Source organism: Choloepus didactylus, chromosome 2, assembly GCF_015220235.1.
Source record: "Choloepus didactylus isolate mChoDid1 chromosome 2, mChoDid1.pri, whole genome shotgun sequence".
Classification (NCBI taxonomy): Eukaryota; Metazoa; Chordata; class Mammalia; order Pilosa; family Megalonychidae; genus Choloepus; species Choloepus didactylus.
The window spans coordinates 131,874,726-131,881,966 of NC_051308.1; the positions used below are offsets into that span (position 1 = coordinate 131,874,726).

General features: G+C 40.6%; 1 long non-coding RNA gene and 1 pseudogene across 1 annotated transcript; one reads left to right on the plus strand and one right to left on the minus strand.

Moving 5' to 3' along the window:
- The first annotated feature begins 60 nt into the window (after nt 1-60).
- Nucleotides 61-6,721, plus strand: LOC119518389. Its single transcript, XR_005213750.1, has 3 exons — nt 61-135; nt 5,753-5,808; nt 6,670-6,721. It is a non-coding gene; the product is annotated as an uncharacterized LOC119518389 (long non-coding RNA).
- On the minus strand, nt 3,507-4,742 carry LOC119518379 (annotated as a pseudogene).
- Nucleotides 6,722-7,241: the final 520 nt, after the last annotated feature.

The following is a 7,241-nucleotide window of genomic DNA, read 5'->3' on the forward strand; positions in this document are numbered from 1 at the left end:
AACACAATCAGGAGTGGCTAGCCGAGTGCCGAGTGGGTGGTACTTTGCGTGCTCACGTAAGGATAAGACGAGTGTGGCCTAGGAGGCGTCAGACGTGGCCCTTGTAACCAGGTCTCTTAAATGTGGCCTTGTGGGGTTAGTGCTGTGAGGTAATCTGACAGGTTCGCGTCGGCGTTTAAGAAGGCAAAGACTTGCAGTTTTTCACTTTATCTTGTGCTGTGGCGATTGCTGTGTGTGTGTGTGTGTGTAAGCAGCAGCCTACCTGCATCGGAGAATTCTTAATCTCTGGTATCTACCTAAGAGAACCCCGACACCAGGGGTCTAGAGGTGATCCCCGCGGCCTCCAGAATTTCTCTTGCTGCGAGTCTCTTCCTTATTTCTGATGGAAATCCGAATAATCAGTCTGTGTCTGAACTTTCAAAATGAAATAAGGAACTTTAGAACAAAAATAAGTCAGTTATACAGATCCTAAAGCTCCATATTGTCGGGTAACATTCAGATACTTGCCTGTTTGTATTTTTCTTTTCCCTAAACCATCAGGAGAGTCTCTATTATCTCCTATGTTTAGTTCATGCTTTAACTAGAAATCGACAACATCTGCACAGTGCTCCTTTTCACAACTTGAAGACAGACTTGGTGTTATGGTGGGGTGGGGTGGAAGAGATGGAGCCACATATTTCATTTTGTAAATTGGAATTCTTAATTGCATACAACTCAGCCTATTTTATTAGGGTCCAAGCAAAAGTGCAACTTGCAACTCAAGTCCTCTGAGGTTGTCATTGTAAGGTTACCGGTCCACCGGCAGTGGTTGCCAAAGGCCAAAAACAGACTGAGGTTTAGGGTAAGGACTGCCCATATCACACTCATAATAATTCTGGTCTCCTGAACTCAGGACTAGAAAACATTGCTCCAAACCAAGTCTTTCAGCAACAACCAATTGCCTACTGAATAAATGTCTGATTCCTTAGCCTGCTATTCAAAGCCGTCCAGCAGCATTTTCCACTGCTCTCCTTTGTGGACGTTAAGCTTCAGCTGAAAAGACTATTCCATGTACTTCAGATTGCTTTCTCACTTTCGCTCATTGCAGTCACTCTTTTGAAAATAACTTTATCCCCCCATTTTTAATAGCTGAAGACCTCTCCAGTTTTTGTCATGCTCTGAAAGATAACTCTTTCCTCCCATGTTGCTCTCAGAGTTTAAGGACAAAGAAATTACATTTGAAGAGCTGGGAAGAGCAATTAATTAGTTAATTACTATTTCAAGTGAACAGTGATAGTCCACAATATCTTATTCTGACTAAAGAAGTTTATTTTTCACTACGTTCAGAACGTAACTCTTTTCTATTTCTTCTATTTCCATGTGTCTGTCTTTCTTCTTCTTCATACTCTTCCCACTTTTACATTTATTTCCTGTCTTCATTCTCCCTCTGCCATATTTTTTCTTTTTCAGGTTTTAGAAAATATTTTACCTCTTTAATTAAATAAAGTGAGTTTCACCAGATTTTTATTTCAAAATTACATGTATCAAGAATTATATATTTTTAAAAATTAGATTCCATTTTCTTCTCTGAAAGATTGGGTTAATAATGTACCTCCTTTCTGGATTAAGTGAATTATTATTTATGACATGAAGTAAGTGCCCTGTAAATGTTAGCTATTGTTCATTAAAAATATTCACCAGTGTCTACTATGTGCTAGGCATTGTGCTAGATTTTGTAGGAATAGAGACAAGAGATGAGTCCTTGTCCTAAGGGAACAAGATGTATTGGGGAAGATAGCTGAATAAAAACATTTTTTATAGAGCATGGATGTTGTGCTAAATGTTTTAAAGGCATTATCTCTAGTATTTAGTTTTTAAAATAAGAAATCTGAGGCTTAAATAGGCCACAGGATGAGATCATGCAGATAATTAGGATCAAAACTCAGATCTGTCTGCCTTCAAAGCTCCCTTGCCCTTGTTACCATACGACCTTAAATTAGGATGCTTTTGACTGATACTGATCTTTGATGATTCTATCCCAAGCAACAGTGTTTCTGTCACTGTAGAAAGCCCCTTAGCTCACTGCCACCATCCCCTCTTATCACATCCTCTTAGGGCCCAACTGGCTGGGGATTCTCAATGCAGACAGTCCTTCCTCAGTTCTTTTCAGCCTACATTTGCCAACTGGCAATTGTTGCCAAACGCCTGTCAGTCAAGAACAGTGGCCTGTTTGTTAGGGTTGTTGTGGTCATTGTGGTGAATGCTAATCAGTCATGGGGACCATGACTGTGACATTATAGTTTAACCAAAGAGTAACCAAAGAGTCTTGAAGGAATGGCTTACAATGATAGCCGCATTTGAATTGCAACATATTTGAAAAGGGATATCAAACAGGCATTAATTCATGCGACCAATATTTGTTCCAGGACTTCTAAGTCTAAGGAATGTGCTCGCCTTTGGGACCTCAAAAACGAATAAGAAACAAACTCTGTCCTTAAAAAGTATAAGATTTAGTTGAAAGGATAAGCTATGTGTATAAATAACTAGAAAATACAGTAGAAAGTGAGAAGTGCCAACAGAAAATAAAAACTAAGTGCTGTGGGAGTGTAAAGGAGAAACTGCTTTCAGCTGGAGTGCTCAGGGAAGGCTTTATAGGCAAGCAGACATTTTAGCTCGGCCCAAAAGGCATGTAGTATTTTTTTTTCCAATAGATATTAGCACTTAATTTTAATTAAAATTAACAGTTCAGGTGAACAACAGGACCAGAAAAGTGTTGAACATAAACTTCTGAAAAATTACCTTTGTATAAAAGAAACAAAACAGACCACTAGAAGTCCAAAACAGGGGCAGATTGTATTATTACACTTGGGTGAAATATGCTAGTTAGGGTAGCGTAATATTCAGGTCACAGCTCACAGAAGACAAGGAAAGGGGACAAACATGGAGGGCACATTTGCAGGTAGTATTTATCTGGATACCAAACTCTCCTGTGGCCTCAAAAATATTCAGCATCTTCAAAACATTCAACAAGAACTCGTTACAAAAATGACTGCAAAGCGTCTTCAACATGTTTTAGTTGCACGCATGTGCTTTGCTCCATATTGTGTTCACGTCCTATACAGCTCCACCTCTTGTAATGGAACAAGGCAGGGAAGGAGTGAATTTCTACTTTACACATGTTTTAGGGAACAATACTGTGGCTATAGTTTACCCTTTCAAAACAAGCACACTTGATTTCAGTCATTTATTTCTGAACATGAGAAAAAGAGTAGTACAAATGAGTACTAAAGTAATTCCTAGGCTGCTACTAGAAAATCAAATAAAAAGCCCCCTGCCACATTCATGAAGGTGGCAATAAATTTAAGTGTAAGGAAAAGACTGAAAACATAGAAAAGATAAACTTTGGGCTTCTAAACAAATTACAAAATTGATATTTTACTCTACCCTTGAAAGTTAAACAAAAAAATATAAACCAGTAGACCTAGTCACCAAAATGAAATCTCAGCATCCTAAGCTGAGGTATGACCTTAAAGTCTGGCCTGAGCTAGTTTTATTTTCAGGTTTTCTCCAAGTTTGTCCACGAACTCAAATGTATTCAAGTAGTCAGAACATTGCACGTTGGGTCCTCAGCCAAGTCCTCAGTCATGGAACCAGCCTCAGTGGTCTCAACACAGACTTTAACCAAAGCCTTTGCAAAGTAGCCAAACTCGTTGTTGTTATCAGGCTTAACTCTGCAGGCTAATCCTCTAGTCCAGGCAAAAATGGAAGTGATGGGTTTGGTGGACATCTTCTGTCCTTTCTAGTGCATGCAGTAGTGACATTTCCCAGTCCTGTGGGCAGCCTCTGCTTCTACTGTCTTGCCATCAGGACAAACCAGCACACTGGTCATCATGCCAAGAGAGCCAAAATCTTGGGCCATGGAGTCTGACTGTAAGTCACCATCATAGTTTTTACAGGCCCAGATGAAGCGTCCCTCTGATTTCATGGCTTGGGCCACCATATCATTGATGAGCCTATGTTCATACCAAATTTGGGGGGTTTGAATTGGGATTTGTACTGCTTGTCATATACTATATCTCCTGAAAGATGTCTTTAAAACTCCCATCGTATTTCTTCAGAATAGTGTTTTTAGTGCTCAGATAAAAAGGGCCAAACCTTAGAAAGAGCCTTCTGGAAAGAACTGTGAGCAAAATCTTCAATGGACTTATCCTGAGTGTACATCCCCATGACAACGCCACCACACTCTTCAAAGTGATGTATTAAGTGTGTCACCTTTTGGGTTCCATCGCTCGACGTGTAGATCATCTCTACTTTGCCAGGTCTGGGACCAACAAAATCGGTAGCTCTGTATTGATCCCCCATAAATGTGTTGACCTATGATGATGAGTTTTACTCATCCACTCACAAGCCAGGGGATATTTTTGCAGATAATAGCTTCCCTGAAGACAGTGCCATACAGAATATTTCAGATAATACCATTTGGTGATTTCCACATTTGTTTCAACTTGAATTCAACTCTCTTCTCATTGGGCATGAAGGTAGCACACTTGATGCCAATGTTATACCTCTTTATAGCTTCTGCACATCCTTGGTGCCCTGGTCATTGGTGGCATCATGATTCTCTATGTCCAAATCATAGCTGTGCAGGTCCAATTCCACATAGGGTAAAATGAGTTTTTCTTTAATCAAAAGTCCCAAATGATTCATGTCATTTCATCTCCTTGCCTCTCTACTACAGAACTACCATGGATTTTCTGGGACATTTTTACTTCGATAAACTAAACCTCATTCTCCACTGCTGGAGCAGTCTTATAAATGAGTTGTTTTCCACAGTATCATGTTTATTTGAATACTTCCATCCAACTCCTTATTTTACTGGGCTCTCAGGAGGAGCATAATGATGAGTGCTAGGATTTCTCCACTTTTAAGAGGCTGCTTTGGTGAAAATGACTACCTTTAAGGAGATTCAACTGGATTTTGTGCCCCATGCTCAAGGAAATTCTACAGTGAAACAACTCCTAATCACACCCCAATACCACTCAATCTTGCAGACTCAGCTGAATAAAATTTATCTCCTGCAAAAGCAGATGTGTCAGGGCACTGCAGCCATTCACACTCAAACTCAGTAACATACACAGGCCATTCCAGCGAGGCACAAGCTGTTTGCTTCCAAAATCATCTCTGCAGAAATCCGGGGACCCACAGACTAGGCAGCATATACTATTTTAATAGGCAGAAAGAAAAGGCATTTTTAGGGGAAGGAATAGAGAGATCACAGGCATGGAGATGGAAAGAGTACAAGATAAGTTTGGGGGACAGCATACCCTTGACTACTTTCTTGCTAGCTAATGCCAATGCATCTCTCACATCTCAGCTCAAACCCCATCATAAGCTTCCGAAGCACACAATATGTGTTTAATGCCTGCTCCTCTGCTACACTGTAAGATTCATGGACAGGGACGATGTATTTGCATTTTTTGTCTTTTTATCCACAATCTCATAGCAAATGCCAAACATTCTGCAGGTACTTGATAAACATTTGTTGCATGAATTATTGAACATGGTCTTGTGGAACTGTAATATATTGTTCATGAAGGAGAGCAGCAGCAGATGACATTGCAAGGCAGGTTTTTTTAAAAAACACTTAAAACAGCTGACATTTCTGCAAGATTTACTACATGCCAGGTATTACAGAGCTCCTTATGGGTATTAACTCATCTAAGCTTCATAATAGCCTTACAGGTTAGTAACTATTCTTATCCCCATTTTACAGATAAGGAAATGGATGTATCAAGAGGTCAAGTAAGTTGTTTCAAGATAACATAGCTGGTAAGTAATAGAGCTGGGATTTCAAACCCAACCCATCTGACTCCAGAGTCTGCACATTTGACCAAGGAGGATGGGCATTATTGGTAAACAAGCAGATGGTCATGACCGCATAAGACTGAACAAATTTTGAAAACCATAAAAACATGATTCTACCTCACCAAGCCCAAAACAGGGAGTAGCATTGCTGAGGTCTACACCCTGGCCATCTCCTTTGTTTTTTTCCACCAATTCCACAGCCTCACAACTTGCTCCCAACTCTTCCATCTGAATGGCACCATTACTTGCTCTCAGCAATCAGCCAGCACTTTGGAATTGAGTTCTGCAAAGGACTGCACCCCAGACCCAGCTTAATTCCTTTCCTCTTACTCAACTAGCCTATCACCTGATTGACTATTAAAAGTCTGGCCCGTGGCAGATCCAGTGTCCCCCAAGGGTGGAGGGATGTAGTAGTGGGGAGTGGGGGAGGTGCTGCACAGATTCTGCCTGGATTTGGGGTCTGGTTGGTGTTACCTGCCTGCTTTATCCCATCCATCACTAATACATGTCTTGACCCCAGCCTCCTGCTTTCCTCATTTCTGATATTTCTGCTCCTGCCATTTCTTCCAAATTATTTTCATACAATTCAGCTCTACTTCTTTCCATCAACTATTCCTGTCTGCCTCTCTGCTGACTCTGTTCGTTTGTGAACAAGCTCCCTTTTGTCCTAAATCTTTTCTTTAGAAGCTCCTTCCAGTTTTTGCTATAATGAAAACCTGGCTTTCCTTAGCAGTTAGCTTGGGGTCTGCTCCCAAATTCACACCCTCATTCGTTCAGTATTCATTTTTTCAAAATTTACTTCCTTGATCCTACTGCCTTCTTTAGGCTACTTTCCTCTAACAGCTAGTGAGACCTGAGGCCCATAGACCTATAGCCCACAAGGAACTGAATCCTGCCAAAAATCAAGGAGTGATTTTGGAAGTGGATCCTCGCATTGACCCTTTAGACAGGACTGCAGCCCCAGCCAACACTCTGACTAAAGGTTGTGATGAAGTTTCCAAATGCTTGCACTTTTATACAGTATCACCTTGAATGAAAGAGCTACAAATGCAGACTGATTCAGGTGAGTATTGGCTACTCAAATTATTACAAGTTGTGATGCTTGGGTTCTTGTGTCAACTTGGCCAGGTATTGGTGCCCAGTTGTTTGGTCAAGCAAGCACTGGCCTAATTGTTACTGTGAGGACATCATGAACTTAAATCATCAGTAAGTTGATTACATCTATGGCTGATCATATCTACAATCAAATGAGGAGAATGTGATATCAGACAAAAGTGGTGAGATCTCTGTCTGATGAGCTCAAATGACCAATTCCTGAGATACCCAGGCTTCAAAGAGAGAAAGAGTTTCTTGCTAGGTGTGAAGCAGATTAGATGTCCTGTTGGCCCAAAAATCTG